We start from the raw sequence: 17534 nt of genomic DNA on the forward strand, positions 1-17534 counted from the left end.
ATTTGTCTAACATTGGTACAATTACTCATGGGTAGGTTGCCTATCTTCCTCCTTTTTTTTAAACCCTAAATGGACATTTCCGCCTTCCTGCATGCTTGTCCTACACAAGCACATATATTAATTCTTTAATTCTTTCAACATTTCTGTAAGTACCTACTGTGTGCCAAACACAAACTGTTTAAGGATCAAGAGATGAATATGATGCTGTTTCTGGACTCTGGAAGTCCACAGTTGTGGGGAGGCCAATGTGCAGACAATAATTACAGCCTCATAATAAATGACAGGGCAGAGGTACCACAGAAGTCTAAAGATGTCCCTTCACCTGACCCACAAGCTGAGAGGCCCTTTAGAGACAGTGACCCTGTTTTATAAGGCAGCACGTGGTCACCAGTCCATCATGCTGGGGGAGTTGCTGAGCTTTTTTCACAACTGAAAGAACCAGCAGAACATCTCAGGCCACTGTAGGAGCAGGCAGTTTTGGAAAGTCACACTAATTTCCCTGCAGACTCATGTGTTATATAGGGAGCTGTGACCTGGGATAGTAAAATCTGTACTCCAAAATAGAAATTTGAGGGAGAAAACCCCGCATGCATCTAGTAGGTAGAGCACATACACCGTACAAAGTACTACAGAGCTCCCTTAGTAGTCCTGAACGCCAAGTGTGGTGCTCTAGAAATCCTCAGCCAGTGAAATGATATCAATAAAGAATGGTAACTGGTCCCTAAAGAATTGCCTTGGGGAGGGAAACAGAACAAATACACCACAGCGGCAGTAATCGAGCAAGGGAGGATATAATTATTTATAATATACAGATCAAAAGACATGGCTATTTTGGACATGCACAGTGGGTTCAGATACAGAATGTTACCTATGGATGTTCTGAGAAGGTAATGTTTCTATACCCCTCAAGAGATTTACAAGAAATCTATTTATGTTCCCTACTTGACAGTCCTTTTCCTTGTATAACTAACTAGCAACCAGCATGGCTACTCAACCAAAACATTTCTACCAGCAAATGCAGTCTTGTCAGTCAGTAGCACATATGACTGAGGATGGACTCATTTTGACATTCAGACTGATGGTCCCCTTGGAAGCAAGAACCCAGTGTGTTGGCAAAGGATGCTTTTGGCTTGGTGTGGGTTGTGCAGCTTTTTAATAATGTATTCACTTTTCTTAGTCCTCCCTTTAACAAAACAAAAACCACTGCTTTCTCTTCTATGTAGTCATTGCTTAATATTCACCCTATCCAAGTTCGCCATCTACAGGTCATATAATTTACAATTGCTTTTAAGGTCTTGAGAAGATCACATATGAGAATTCACATGTGCCTCCTTTTGGGGGAGTTTACTCTGCTTCTGCTGCTATGTTGGCCACCTGATGCGAAGAACTGACTCATTTGAAAAGACTCTGATGCTGGGAAAGATTAAAGGCGGGAGGAGAAGGGGACGAGAGAGGATGAGATGGTTGGATGGCATCACCGACTCAATGGACATGAGTTTGGGTAAACTCCGGGAGTTGGTGATGGGCAGGGAGGCCTGGCGTGCTGCAGTCCATGGGGTCGCAAAGAGTCGGACAAAACTGAGAGAGTGAAGTGAACTAAACTGAACTCTGCTGTTGATTGATACCACAACTGATGGCTATCTATTGCATAACTACTGTCTTGTTAGATGTTTCCTGGACTCTTCTTTTACATTTGTCTACATGCATGGATTTATTTTGAAAAGAAAGAAAGTGAAGTCGCTCAGTTGTGTCTGACTCTTTGTGACCCCATGAACTGCAGCCTACCAGGATCCTCAGTCCATGGGATTTTCCAGGCAAGGATACTGGAGTGGGTTGCCATTTCCTTCTCCAGGGGATCTTCCCAACCCAGAGATTGAACCCAGGTATCCTGCATTATAGGCAGACACTTTACCATCTGAGCTCCCAGGGAAGCCAGATAACAGTAAAGAAGAGCTATGAAATACATGTTTTAGTATGTTTAAGTTTCTAAACTTAAACTTCTCAGATGGCACTAGTGGTAAAGAATTTGCCTGCCAATGCAGGAGACACAAGAGAAGCGGGTTCACTCCCTGTGTAGAGCCTCTGGGGTAGGAAATGGCAATCCACTCCAGTATTCTTGCCTGAAAAATCACACGGACAGAGGAGCCTGGCAAGCTACAGCCCATGGGGTCACAAAGAGTCGGACATGATTGAGCATGTGCTCACACATACACAAACTTAAAAAAATGCAATCTCCCTTCCAGTTAACAGGAAAATAACACACTTTTCATTGATCCTTGTATGACAAAGCACTAATTATCCTAACCACCCTTACCATTTACTGAGCACTTGGTTGGTACCATTGGCCTAGGAACTTACAGGCATTATCTAATCTAACACTTAAAGGATAAGTATTTTTTATCTGCACCGTGTAGAAGAGAAATCTGCAGCTCTAAGGGGTTAAGCAGCTTAGTCAATGACACAGCTAGTTAGTAAGTTGGAGAGTTGGTCCTTGACATTGGTGTCACCTCAAAACTATGCTCTTGAAAAACATACCATACTGCTGCCACGTATTTCATTTTTTCTTGTTTCAAGCCTATGATGATTGCCAATGAATTTTTCAACCACTCCCCTGCCTCTCAGGTTTATATGTGTCCTCCCAGGCAGGGAGCAGGAAAGAATAACCTTTTTCTACGGTGTGCTATTCAACAGCCAGGAGTACAACCAGAAACTGTCAAGAAGTCTCTATCACCAAGTCACTCCAGTAGCATTCCGGCGTTCAGGGTAAAGCTGGGATTCGCTGTTCTTCCTCCACCTGGAGCTTAGGTTGGCAAGTGTCCCAATCATGTCTGACACTCTCCACTGACTTTAAATAAAGTCATGTTCAACCAACAATGCCTAAAGTCTGACCCCCTCTCCAAAAGGATCCTCAATCTGCAGTTTCTATCATGTTTTTCCTCAAAGGTTGCCTTTTAAGAAGATCAAGAAGCTTTATTTTGGGAGGCATTTTCTTTATTCCCAGTTGAAGTTGAGTTTCTATTCATCCCCACAAGGTGAGGTGCACTTGGACCAAGTAGAGACATGCCCACTGAATTGGGAGATTCTTAGATTTAATTTAGCTGCAAAGGAATAGAACACACCCAACCTAACTTTAGCATAAAGGGGAAATTATTGGATGGACATAGGGATATCTCATGGACATAGGGCAGAAAAAGAAGGTTGTCTTCATGAGGGATTGGAATCAGGAAATGGAAAGCTGTAGGAGGCAAAAGTAGTCTCTCTTCTCTCTCTCTCTCTCTCTCTCTCACACACACACACACACACACACACACACACACCCCACAGTCTGCTTTATTCATTCCATTAAGACTTGCTGAAAGCCTTCTGTGTCAGGCACCATGCTAGATGCAAAGACCACAGAGGTGAACAGAATAGACAGAGTCTAATTTCTTTCTCTCTATAAACCATCCTTATCTGATCCACTCACCCTGGCTTTACTTGCCCTCCTGATTCAAGCGCTCAATAGAAAATGACTCAGTCTCAGCATCCTTAGTTCACAGACAAAGTCTTAGCACAACACACAGCTCATTACCTGTGGGCATCACCTGTCCATCCCTGGTCCAATCAGTTAAAGCAACAATGACTCTGGTGGTGGTAGGGGTTGTATGGGACAACCTCAGCAGTCGGGGAAGAATAACAGAGCAAACTGTGTGAAAATGGGATGTTGGCAATGGCAAAGGAAAGATGGTCATCTCTACTGCAAAGAATTCCAAACATAAAAGGATGATAAAAGTTTCCATAAACTCGAGGGAAGGAAAGGAAAGCAACTCAGGAAGCCTGAAAACTCACCATGAGGTGTGGGAGGGTCTCCAGACATACGGCCTATGTTGGAAACCAGTTTGAGTCGGAGTGGAAGGCTCTGAGTGAAGAAAGAGTTACTGAAAAGCCCTATAACTCTGCCTCAGGGAAGCCTGGGTGACATTCCTTGCAAGGGAAGAGAAAGAGAGCAAGGGAATCAGAGATCTTAAAAAACAAGGCCTTCCTTGAAAAGTCTGAACAACTTGTGGCAGCTTAGAAGTTCAAATTACCTAGAGTTGCTTGAAACATTTGTGAACCTTGGCAGCAGTCCATCTCCAATTTTAAGAGCAACAGTGACACTGCAGCAGTAGAACTTGTAAAGATTGGAAAACATCCTGAAAAAAATGGGGAGTGGAGAGGCTGAAAGTCGAAATAGGCAATAACAAAATTTTTGTGACTGTTGCCTAAGTTTTTTAGTCACCAGGGCTAATATGGTCTTGGGAAACAGGAGTTACAATCATCAATGTAAAAAGTAACTCCCCTCTCAAGTATGGGCTGCCACCTTGCATGTCTCAAGTCAGTTCAGTTCAGTTCAGTTGCTCAGTCATGTCCGACTCTTTGCGACCCCATGGACTGCAGCACACCAGGCTTTACTGTCCATCACCAACTCCTGGAGCTTGCTCAAACTCATGTCCATCAAGTCGGTGATGCCATCCAACCATCTCATCCTCTGTTGTCCCCTTCTCCTGTCTCAAGTACCTCACATCTATACGCTGATAAGATATTTCAGGTTAACTCCTTTCCTTCAAGAGAATCTTGAGAGGAAAAGATATTTCATTTGTTCAACTGCACAAATCTAAGGAAGTGTTTAATTCTAATCCAATTTACTAGCATACTCTAATTTGCAGCTCAATTTACCATTTTGAGAGAGTAAAAGTCATACCTGATAAAAACCCTCTGATGAGTATAAAGTTCTTAACATTTTCAAAGAAACTCAGTATGTGGCAAAAAGGTTGCAGATGTAAAAAACTATAGTTACTGTAATACTAACTTGGCAAGTTAAGACATTGCCTTAGGTTGTTTGGATTTAGTTGGTGGTTATTTTATATATGAGTCCTAGATTCACTTCTCATGAGGTAAAGTGTTTAGAAATTTTGCTATAAAACCAGGTAGACTACAAAGTCTTATTCTCATTGACCCTCTGATTTTTTTTTTCTTCTCATTGGGTTTAAAATCTAGAACTGCTTTCTCAGGGGACAAAGTGCTAGTTGCTCAGTCTTGTCTGACTCTTTTCGACCCCATGGACTGTAGCCCACCAGGCTCCTCTGTCTGTAGGATTCTCCAGGCAAGAATACTGGAGTGGGTTGCCAATTCCTTCTCCAGGGGTTCTTCCCAATCCAGGATTGAACCTGGGTCTCCTGCATTGCAGGCTGACTCTGGGTATGTTATGCTGCTGCTGCTGCTGCTGCTAAGTCGCTTCAGTCGTGTCCGACTCTGTGCGACCCCATAGACGGCAGCCCACCAGGCTCCGCCGTCCCTGGGATTCTCCAGGCAGGAACACTGGAGTGGGGTGCCATTTCCTTCGCCGGGGTATGTCATGAATGCCTGACGAATCTCTCCTTTCTGGGCTATCTATCAGGTTGTATTTACAGCAACTCTGAGGAGTGAGGCAATGTCTCCCTCTGGGCCAAAGAGGATTCCTCAAGCTCATTGTGACTCGGCTGCAACACAAACACACCAGCATCGATCTGGACTGCTCAGGATCACTCCTGCAACCCAGGAAGACATGAGGAACTGATGGCAACATGATGGTCATGCTACTTGCTGCGCTCTGAGTAGTAAGGTCCTTGGTCTTTGACCCAAGAGTCTCATGCCTTCAGTCAGCAGCCGTGGAAAAGTACCAGGCTAACGCACTAACTCTAAGGAAAGGAAAGTAAAATCCCAGACCCTGAGACTTCATCTTGATTTCCAAGAATTTCATCACCCTTAAACAAGCCTCTTACAGAGCAGAATTGCCTAAAAATCTGTGTCAACTGAAATAGGATAAAGGCAAAAATGTCAACTTTAGTCAATATATTTGTTTTCGTACTCTCTGCAATCTCCCAAATTTGTAGCCTGCATATTACAAACTTCGCTCTTCAAAATAAACAATTCTTAAAAATTAAGATCTGTGGTACTTTTCTTCCAGCAACACAAACTAACCAAAATGTTCAGGGTTTCCGCTATGTGCCGTGGTTTGCAGTAGAGATATAAAGGTGAATAAGACACAGTCCCAGTCCTTTTAGGACTCTGGCTTTGATAGAGACAGGAAGCCCAAAGGTGTATCTCAAAAGAAGCCTGAGTATGATCAGATACAATTGAATTCTAAGCAAAGAATGGGTGAAGAATAGGGAAGAGGAGATTTAGTTCAGTTATTATTTATTCCAAAGGTAAAACAAGAGTCAAACATTGAAGGATGGCAACTGTAACAAGTGGGAAAAATGGGGGAGAGGCAGAGTATAGGAAACAAGGGAAATGGTGTGAGGAGATGGACTGCAGACAGATAGCATGGGATAGGGACACAGCAAAAGCAATGGGCAAAATGATCTTTCAGATCCTGACTGGAATCAGCAGGTGGTTCAGGCTGCCTGGACGCCACTGAGAGATGGTGAGCTCAGACGAGTTCTGTTTGAAGTGCCCTTGAAACCTCGCAAAGAAACTGCTCTCTACAAGAGGTGGGAAATGTGAGTTAAACCCAGGAGAGAGATTAGAACAGGAGATAAATTTGGGAATAAGGGGCAATACTTGAAGCCATTACATGAGAATAAAGGAGGCAAAGTTAGGGTGTGCAGAGGACATGGACTTCTAGACTTCCAGAAGCCAAGTAGTAAAACAGTAGCCTGCAAAAGAAGTAGCCGGCCAAGTGTGAGAACCAGGAGACTGCGGAGACAAGATACTGTGGAACAAGTTCTGCAGGAAGCCCCAGAGAGTGACTAGGAAGTGGCAACTAGATTGGGTGATTGGGAGTTCCCACCAATTCTGTAAACAGACGTTTCAGAAGAGGACATAAGTTGATGGATGAGTGTTAAACAAGGAAGTGAAAGGGATGCATGTAGACTTAAATATAGACTACTATTTTGAGAAGTGCTGCTGTAAAAGAAGGGAAAAGATAGAATATAGTCTCAAAGGAAATGACTATTTCATAAAGAATGATTCAATTTGAATATGTGTGCAGGCTAAGGAGATGATGTCAGAAGGGAAAATTTTTAAAAAAGAGAAATGAAAGAAAGGGACAAGGAATAATGAGACAAGTCACAAAGAAGGTAAAAAGATGTCACTTTAACACAGAAGGAGCAGGCTTGAATACAAGGTAGAATATTGTTTTTCTGAGGCAGAATGGAAGGGGGAACAAATGGCTAATGATTCAGAGAAAATCTGAGCATTTTCCATGTATAATCTGGTAACCTATGAGTCAGATACAAGGAAATTTGGCAGGAGGAAATTCAGCTTGAAAAGAGAGAGCCTGGATTGAAACAAGTGCTGTGGAGAATTGAAAAGACAATTAAGGATGAAGAAAAGAGTCGATAAGCATCTCTCAGAGCCAGCTATGGTTCCTCATAATGGACCCCGGCAGAGTCAGCTGGGGCACTGTATTAACTCGGGCCTAGAGAGCTGAGCGAACCCGGGTCTGGGAAGTGTATACAATGGAGGTCAGAGACAAAACAAGTCTATAGTGCTTGTAGAAATTTAGATAACCTAATTTAACCAAGGGGTCTAGACTCACAGGGCAGCTAGAGAGTCTAGAAGTGGACTCACAGCCTGGGAAAACTGGGAATTGGGGTCTAGAGTGGGCTCACAGCCTGGGCAAACTGCCAATGAAGACAAATGAAAAAGAAGAGGGGGATTATAATCACACACCAGTTTTTCAGACTTGATAGGGATCTGTAGTTTAGAGTGGATCAAGAGAGGACAGAGTCTCAGCGGCAGCTCAGGCTAGCCTGATGACTGGTGGAGTTGACTGAGGTGGTCAGGGAGGCTCGGGGCATTTTATAACACTTCAAATTGGCAAAGTGTTTTATTGCTGCTTATCAACTACCCAAATGCTCTTTTGCCATGTTGTTTTCACACATCTGTAAATTTTACCTGATCCACTTTATGTATTGTTAAAACACATGGATAATACAAATGGGTGTTAAGAACTTCAGAGAAGTTGTTCTTGAGTCCTTTTAAAAATTTTATTTACTTTCCAACTTGGGGGTTGAGCCCATACTAATTTATTTATGGCTCTGTGGTAGACTGCTTTCCATTTTTTCTCTCACCTATAACTAATGAATAATTGTGAGGTTTTGTTTAAAGTCTACCTTCCCCACTATATTATACCCTTCAACAGGTCAGGGAATGTGCTTGTTTTGTTCTGTCCTATAGCCTGGGATATTCAACACCGAAAACAATTCCTAGCACATAAAGGTATTCAAAAAATACTTGCTCACGTGTGATCGCCAAGGGGAAGGAGGTGTGTTGGAGGGATGGAGTGGGAGTCTGGGGTTAGTCCACGCAAACTATTATATTTAGGTGGATAGATAACAAGGACCTGCTGAATAGCATAGAGAACTACATTCAATAGCCTGTGATAAGCCACAATAGAAAAGCATATATTTTTAAAAAAAGAATGGATATATATCTGGATATATATGTATAACTGAATCACTTCACTGTACAGCAGAAATGAGCACAATATTGTAAATCAACTATAGTTCAATTTCAAAACTTGTGGTTGTTAACTGTTTCTAAAAGAAGATACTGGCTAAATATGGGCAGCCTCTGTTAGTTGATTAATGCCAGTCATTGCTTACTGCATATATGATAAACTGGAAATGCTTCTTTTTATTTCATGAATATCTATAATGTTCAAAGAAGATAAGGTGCCTTTTATTGTCTCTGTAAACTATTACATTCTCTGCATACACTGTTGAAATTACAAGAAACAGCATGCTTACTTTTAACTCATCCTCCAATCTCTTCTTTTCAAACTGACGTAAAATTTTCAGAGTATTTCTTAGTGTTAATCTTTATCAGTTTTAATAGAAATTTCCATAAATTTCTCATCTCATTGCATTATGAGATCATCAGATTTTCTGAAATTTCTGTAGCAATGTTTATGTCCTAGTCTCTAGCTCAGAAAATAAGCCAGTTAATTAGGATGTTAGCCAGAAGGAATGTATCCATTCATTCAAATCATGGTCTTGACAGTCTGTGACTGAAGAATCTGTAATTATTCTTTATAGTGCCTCGCTGCCGCCCTCTTCTGGTGGCACATAACAGCTTAGGCATATGAGATAACTCTTTAATACATGTTCATTTTTACTTGGGCTTCCCTGGTGCCTCAGGGGTAAAGAATCCACCTGCAATGCAGGAGACACAGGTGCAGTTCTTGGGTCGGGAATATCCCCTGGAGAAAGAAATGGCAATCCACTCCACTGTTCTTGCCTGGAAAATCCCATGGACAGAGGCGCCTAGATACGTACAGTCAGTGGGATCGCAAAGAGCTGGACATGACTTAGTGACTGTGCACGCATGCGTATTTTTACTTACGAATGAAAACAAATATGGCACTCCACAAAACAAAAAAAGTATAAATAAATCACAGGACAGTCACCGTGTAAGAAACTGGAAAACTTTTTTGAAACATTAGAATAGTGACACACACCATTTACCTAACCAACAATCTTTTTTTAACCCGTTTCAGTAAAAATCCATTAATTGTTTTGAATTTCAGTACAGAAAAAAATAATCCATTGTTTCATCTCTAGGATATTTCATTGTAACAACAATAAAAATTACACTTGTGCTATGGAGTAAGAGTTTGCTAACAAGGGCTTCCCTTATGGCTCAGTTTGTAAAGAATCCACCTGCAATGTGGGAGACCTGAATTCGATCCCTGGGTTAGGAAGATCCCCTGGAGAAGGGAAAGGCTACCCACTCCAGTATTTTGGCCTGGAGAAGTCCATGGACTGTATAGTTCCATGGAGTCGCAAAGAATCGAACATGACTGAGTGATTTTCACTCACTCACTAGCATTGCAAGGCATGTTTAAATGCCTTGAGAGAGAAAAACAAAAGATCTATTGAACTATTAGAGTATTTTAGAGTGACTAAATATATGAAAGATATACTGGTAATTAAAAGAGTATTATCTGTTTATGAAATGCTCCAGAGGTCCTTCACCAGCAAATAATGCAGTGGTTCTGAACATACACGTGAACTGAAGCCTTTGTTCATGCTCTTGTCTTGACTGCTACCTTATTCTCACTATACATCCTACAGCCGACGAAGCCTGACGAACTTCTCATAAATGTGGTCTCCCCTCTGTCTGTCTCTGCTGTTGCTGCCTGTTCCAGGTCCTCTCCAGTTCACACTGGCTTTCCTGCTATCTGCCTCTCTCTGTTTCCACGCTCCACCCCTCAGGGTCTGCCAGATAGCTTCTTAAAAACAGAACAGCGTCACTTCTCTACTTAGCAAGCCTGCTGGCCTTCTGTTGCCGCTGGGATGAAGTCTAGGCCTCGGATCTTGGCCTGGAGAGCCCACCCTGCCTTGCTCAGCTCTGCAAGCAATGTGGCACAGTTTCTGCCCTTGAGCACTTGACCTTCGCGTTCCGGAACAGCATCCCACAGCACTCTGTCGCTTTTGACTCTGTGGCAGAGCTTGGTCCAAAGGCTCTGTTATACATCGGTTACTTAACTGTCTCCCAAGAGACTGTGAGGCCTGAGAGTGGCAGGGTCTTACTGGTTCTCTTCTGAATCTCCAGCACGCGGCTGGAGCTGGCCGTGTGACTAACACACGGGGGAAGCTCAGTGCAGGTTTGTGAATAGATGAATGAATGAACGAAGGCGATTTTCCCCATCTTTAGTGAAATCTTCAGTTTTTGAGTTTTATAGTGCCACCTCTCTAAAAGCTTTCTTGACTCTTACCTAGTGTTAGGTATGTGCCATCACAGTTTTTTGTTCATATAAGTTAGTTGTGTATACTCCAGCCTCCTTTCAGGTCATAAGTGCTGAAAGGCAGCCCGGGAGAGTGAAAAGGGCATGAGCTGGAGGTAGACAACCCTGAGCTTGTATTGCAGTCTTGCCACTCACTCTTCCTGTCACCTTCGATAGGTAACTCAGCTCTTTTTTAATTTTTTAAAGTTGAAGTATAGTTGATTTACAATATTGTGCCAATTTCTGCTGTTTAGCAAAGTGACTGAGTTAGGCATATATTTATTTTTTTCCTATTCTTTTCCATTATGGTTTATTACAAGGTATTAAACATAGTTCCCTGTGCTATACCATAGGACCTTATTGTTAAATTATTATTATTTTTTAATCTATTGGCTGTGTCACACAGCTTGCAGGGGACCTTACTTTCCTGACCAGGGATTGAACCTGTGCCCTCATCAGTGAAAGCACAGAGTCCTAACCATTGGACTGCCAGCAAATGCCCCAATTATTCTATTTTATTTGCTTTTCTAAAATGAACAAAACTTTCCTGGAAGTCCAGGGGTTAAGGCTCTGTGGTTCCACTGCAGGGAGCACAGTTTCCATTCCTGGTTGGGGAACTAAGATCCTGCACTGCTTATGACACATTCGAGATTTTAATGAAATTTTAGTATTTATTCCCTTTCCCTGAAGGTGAAAGTGAAAGTCACTCAGTCATGTCACTTCCCTTTGTGACCCCATGGATTATATACAGTCCATGGAATTCTCCAGACCATACCTAATTTAAATCTAGGTTTCCAGGGCTTCAAAAACTACAGGGACTCAGTAATGTTTCCTGAGTAAATAAATGAATTCCAGAGTTGTATTTGGTCAAAAGTAGTATAAATACACATTGTAACAGACTTTCAAACTAATATGATTGCTTGTCATTCCTTCCAACTCAGTGTAAATATTGCATCTTAACACTCTGACATGGCTCAAATAAAATTTTTCTCATTTTTATGATTATAGTATCCAAAGTATACAGAGGTCACACAACTTGAAGCATAAATATTTTCTAATCTTTCAGGTATACTTCCATTTGTTTATTTTCTTTCCTGTAGTCATTGTAAAGTATCTCTATGAAGTGTTTCAATAAAATGAACTAATGTCTATATTTTAATGGAATAACTATATTATAATGTTAAGTAAGAAAAAATAGAATATAAATTAGTTCATACAGCATGATAGCAATTATATTTTAAAAAGTCACTGAGGATAAATGATTTTTTTTTTCAGAAATAGCAAAAATCCACCCTAAAATTCATATAAAACCTCAAGGGACCCTAAATAATCGAAACAATCTTTAAAAAGAAGAATAAAACTGGGGGGCTGCCATTTTTAGAAAAATTGGATTACAACAAATTAAAAAACTTTTGTTCATCAAAGGACACAGTAAACAGTGTGAAAAGAAAACCCATGGAATGGGGCAAGTATTTGCAAATAATATAACTGATGAGGAGTTTATATCCAGAATATACAAGGAATTCTTACTACCCAACAACACAAACAACCCAATTGAAGAATTAGTCAAGGGACTTCAACATTTTTCCAACGAAGATATACAAATGGCCAACAAGAATAGGAAAAGATAAGCTCAATAAGCATAGGAAAAGATAAGCTTCCTGTTACTAACCATTAAGGAAATGAATAAGCTCACCATTACTGACCACTAGGAAATGAAGATTAAAATTGAAATGAGATGCTGCCTCACACCCATTAGAATGGCTACTATAAAAAAAAACAGGAACAGAAAAAGTGCTGGCCACAATGTGAAGTTGGAACCCTAGCACGCTGTTGGTGGGACTACAAAATGGTACAGCTGCTATGGAAAACAGCATGATGGTTCTTCAAAAAATTAAAACATAGAAAAATCATATGATCCAGCAATTACACTTCCAAGTACATACCCAAAATGACTGAAAGCAGAGACTTGAAGAGATATCCGTGCACAATGTTAATAACAACACTATTCACAATAGCCAAAAAAGATGGAAGCAAACTATATGTCCATTGACAGATAAATGGATACGAGAAATGTGGTATATACATATGATGGAATACTATTCAGCCTTAAAAGGGAACTTTTGACAATGGCTACAATAAGCATAAACTTGAGAACATCATACTAAGTGAAATAAATAAGTCACAAGAGAACAAATACTGCATGATTCTACTCACACAAGGTACCTAGAGTTGTCAAATTCATAGAGACAGAAAGTAGAATGATGGTTGCCAGGGCTGGGTGGAAGGAAGAATGAAAAGTGATTGTTTGACTGTACAAGATGGAAAGAATTCAGTGGATGGATGGGAATGATGGTAACACAACAATGTGAATGTAAATTAATACCACTTAAAAGTGTACATGTAAAAATAGTTATAAAAGTAAACTTCATGTGTATTTTACCACAATTCATGCAAATAATTTAAAAATAGTCAGTAGCCAAGGAGCCCAACCTGGCTTTCTGTGATGACCCAGAGGGGTGGGATAGGCGGAAGTGAGGGAGGCTAAGGAGAGAAGGGATATACATATAATTATGACTGATTCGCACTGTTTTACAAAATTGTAAAGCAATTTTCCACCAATTAAAAAATAAGGGAAACATAAAAATTAATCAGAAGGAAATACACCAAAATATTGAATTTTTGCCTCTAAAATAATACTTTTTGATTATTTTCCTCTTTTCATATTTTCTACAGTGACTATATAGAGTTATATTAGGAAGTTATATATTAGGAGTTATATATATTAGGAAAAAATAATTTAATTCAAAAGATTCATATGAAAACTTACCCCAAATCTGTGTTAGATTTCAATCCATTTCTGATTTAGAAGAACTTCCTAGTTAAAAAAAAAAAAATAAACACAGAGGCCTTTGAACAAGCACAGTAAGAAACAATCTCTACTTTTTTATTTCCTGCATTGTGTCATAAGCATTGCTGCATGCTTGCTATCTGAAACATCCAGATAAGAGAACAGAAGAAACTCATGTTCCTTTGTCCCCTGAGAGAGTGGAGAAGTTACAATTGGTCATCACCGTTCCTCACTTTCAATACACAGGAAAACAACTATTACTCCAATCAGACTTTTGTCCCATCACTCTACTGAAAATGCCTTGATTAAAGTCACTGATGAACTCTACATACCTAAATCCAACGGTCCGTTCTCATTCGTCATCTTAGTCAACACACCAGCAGCATGTGACGCAGACCCTGCCTCCTCTACCGCCCTCCAGGACACCACAGTCTTTTGGTTTTCCTCCGACATTACAGGTTAGCCCTTCATGGCCCTTTTGACTGGTTCTCTTCCTCTCCTAAATCCCACCACGTTGGAATGTGCAAAGGCTCAGTCTCTGGCCCTCCTGCTTTCTCAGTCTAAATCCACTCCTTGGTGATTTCATTTAGTTTATGGTTTTAAATAACATGTGCTTCCCTGGTGGCTCAGACGGAAAAGAATCTGTCTGTAATGCAGGAGACATGGGTTCGATCCCCGGGTGGGGAAGATGCCCTGGAGAAGGGAATGCCTACCCACTCCAGTAGCCTTGCCTGGAGAACTCCATGGACAGAGGAGCCTGGTGGGCTCACTGTCCATGAGGTCACAAAGAGTTGGACACGACTGAGTGACTAATACTTTAAATAACATGCATTGGTTGAAAATCATCTATTTCCTCTCTCCTACTCAAACCTCTCTTCAACTTTACAGAAGCACATTTTCAACTGTTTGTTTGATTATGTGCACTTGGATATTCAATAAGCATCACATTTTCAAAAATGTCCACATTGAAATCCTGATCTGCCTCAGCTAATGACTCTACCTTTCCAGGCGAATGAAACGAAAGGCCAGCTCTTAGATGAACTGTGTGGTCAGAGAGGCTGAGTGGAAGCAGATGGGGTGATTGGAAGGGATGCATTTTTGGGGAACAATTTGGCCAGGGGAACTCCTTGGTTCCCTCATGTCCACTGAGTCTTTTACTTTGTATGCGTGCAGCTTCAGTCTAAAAAGTTTTTCCTCTGACAACTGTGACTTGTGGGAATTATGATGTTAAGATGCTGTGGAACTTCTGAAATCTGTTGCATAATAAGCAATGCTTTTCTTTCACTCCAACTTCCCTTTTCACACATGGTGGCTACTAGCTTGCAAATAAGAGTTATTACTAGCCTACCAGATGCTTCCCAGAAGCCATGATCAAGAAGTATTTAAATCATAAAATATTTTAAGGTTGTATCACAGTTATTTCTGAGGTATTTTTTAAGAATCTAGAATTTTGAAACATTCTATTATTATGAGAGCAAAACTGTTATTGTAGAAAATTTGGAGAAAAAATATGGTAAAAAAGAAAAGAAGAATTACCCATGGTCGCACTAAGAAATAAGCATTATAGTTTGATAGCATTATTTCTCTGCATAGTTACAATATTTATAATGAAGTTTTAAAAAGTGTAAGTTCTCAAAATTTAAGTATTCTTTGACTATAATCAAGCAGTCTGATATCTCTCTCAACTGTGATGCCTGGATACATTCAGAAGTGATTTAACAAAACATTGTGACTCCGTACATATTTTGGTGGCGCTTCTTTCACTCACGCTGCTGCTGCTGCTACTAAGTTGCTTCAGTCGTGTCCGACTCTGTGTGACCCCATAGACGGCAGCCCACCAGGCTCCCCCGTCCCCTGGGATTCTCCAGGCAAGAGCACTGGAGTGGGTTGCCATTTCCTTCTCCAATGCATGAAAGTGAAAAGTGAAAGTGAAGTCGCTTAGTCGTGTCCAACTTTTCTCGATCCCATGGACTGCAGCCTAGAGGCTCCTCCGTCCATGGGATTTTCCAGGCAAGAGTACTGGAGTGGGTCACCATTGCCTTCTCTTCTTTCACTCATACCCTATGGTTAACTTAGAGACAGTTTCTGCATGAGTTTTCTCTGTTAGTCTTACTTCAGCACTAGACTTCCTCACTACTTTGCCTGACCCCCACATCCCACCTAACACAGATGACTAATCCCAACCCTCAGTAGTAACTGTTAAGTTACTACTTTTATCAAAGTGGTCCTAAGAAAAGATCTCTCCTATTGTGTACGTGGCAGGCATGGTGCCTGCCTGGGGTGGAGGAGCCTGGGGTGAGGTCAGAACCTCCTTTGGAGTTATTTGTTCAAGTCAGGAAGGCAAGTGAAGGACAGACATAGTTGCAGGTACTGGGGGAAGTCTGGTTTGGCACGTGTATCATCTTACTCAGAAGGGATATTAAGAGACAATTGGCAGAGTTCTAGTAAATGGTCGGAATTAGAGGTAGAGGAAGTGTATTGCATGATGTTAACAGCATAGCAAAGAGGTGGAAATAATCACTGTTACCATTTATTAAGTAAATATGATGAATAATAGTACCTGTCTCACAAACTGTAGTGAGTATTAAATAAAATAAATGTATATAAGCCTTGTAGCAATAAGAGGGACATATGGTGGTCTCCCCATATCCACAGGAGATTGTTTCTAAGACACCCCAGTGGATGCCTGAAACCATGGATAGAACTGATGGGATAAAATTTATATTTTAAAGGAAGACAAGAAAATTTAAGCATAAAATTCTCCCTCCATTTGGGCCTTCTCCCTCCCCGTTTAGTGTGCAGTGTTCATCTGCATTATAAAGGCTCCCCTGTCCATGGGATTCTCAGGATTCTCCAGGCAAGAATACTTGAGTGGGTTGTCATGCCCTCCTCCAGGGGATCTTCACACCCCAGGGATTGAATCTGTGTCTCTCAAGTCTCCTGCGCTGGCAGGCAGTTTCTTCATCACCAGCCCAATACATTATCCAAACCTCAAAGGTGGGAATGCAACGATCAAGTTTTTCCTTTCTTCAGTGCTAACAATGTTTTCTTCTTAACTTTATTGTTAATCGAATTTTGGTTGACAGTATCAAACCCTGTATATACCCTACATACATATCTATGACAAAGTTTAATTTATAAATTAGGCACAGCAGAAGAATAACAATAGCTAATAATAAAGGAGAACAATTGAACAATACACTGTAAAAGAAGTTACATGAATGTTGTCTCTCTTTCTCTCTCAAAATAACTTTTTGCATAAATTTAATGCCTTTCTACTTTAACTACACATTAAGCTCAAACTACGGTCAAGACATTTGCAAATTGTGGTGTGCCAAACTTGCACAAATTTTCTTTTCTTTCCTCACAATTTCGTGAATAGAAGGCGTGTCCTTACAGTAGATCTTAGCAAATTCAGCATTACAATTTTTTTCCTTCCCTTATTAAGTCAAGAACTTTCATCTTTTCACTTAGAGGAAGCACTTTATGGCTTCTCTTTGGCATACCTGAATTGCCGATGTCACTACTCTGGCTCCTTAGGGCCATTATTAAGTAAAATAATGCTGCTGTGACCGAGTATTGGATAACCAAGAAGGCCGCCAGGTGACTAACAGTGGGCAGCGCTCCACAAACACTCAAATCACGAGATTCACGCCTGGGCCAGAGCGCAGGATTTCCTCACGCTGCTCAAAAGGGAAGGTAATTTAATATTTCAGGGGTTTGTCCCTGGTGGTGCCAAAGGTAAAGAACTGGCCCGCCAGTGCAGGAGATATAAGAGATGTGTGTTCCATCCTTGGGTTGGGAAGATTCCCCGGAGGAGATCATGGCAAGTCCTTCCGGTGTTCTTACCTGGAGAATCCCATGGACAGAGGAGCCTGGGGGCGGGTACAGTCCCTAGAGTTGCAGAGTTAGACATGGCTGAAGCGACTTAGCAAGCGCCTGATGGCTCCG

At 41.1% G+C, this 17534-nt stretch overlaps 1 protein-coding gene across 8 annotated transcripts in view; it reads right to left on the reverse strand.

Moving 5' to 3' along the window:
• Positions 1 to 17534, reverse strand: part of ALPK1 (alpha kinase 1) — a 119476-nt gene that overhangs the window by 86428 nt on the left and 15514 nt on the right. For 5 of the 8 annotated variants that reach the window (XM_065907415.1, XM_065907419.1, XM_065907418.1 and 2 more), the window contains one exon: positions 13563 to 13610. The exons of the other annotated variants lie outside the window; for them this stretch is intronic. The gene's annotated coding sequence lies outside the window, so the exon portion shown is untranslated. The remainder of the gene's footprint in view (positions 1 to 13562; positions 13611 to 17534) is intronic. 8 annotated transcript variants of the gene reach the window in all.

Source organism: Muntiacus reevesi, chromosome 16 (genome assembly GCF_963930625.1).
Source record: "Muntiacus reevesi chromosome 16, mMunRee1.1, whole genome shotgun sequence".
Lineage (NCBI taxonomy): Eukaryota > Metazoa > Chordata > Mammalia > Artiodactyla > Cervidae > Muntiacus > Muntiacus reevesi.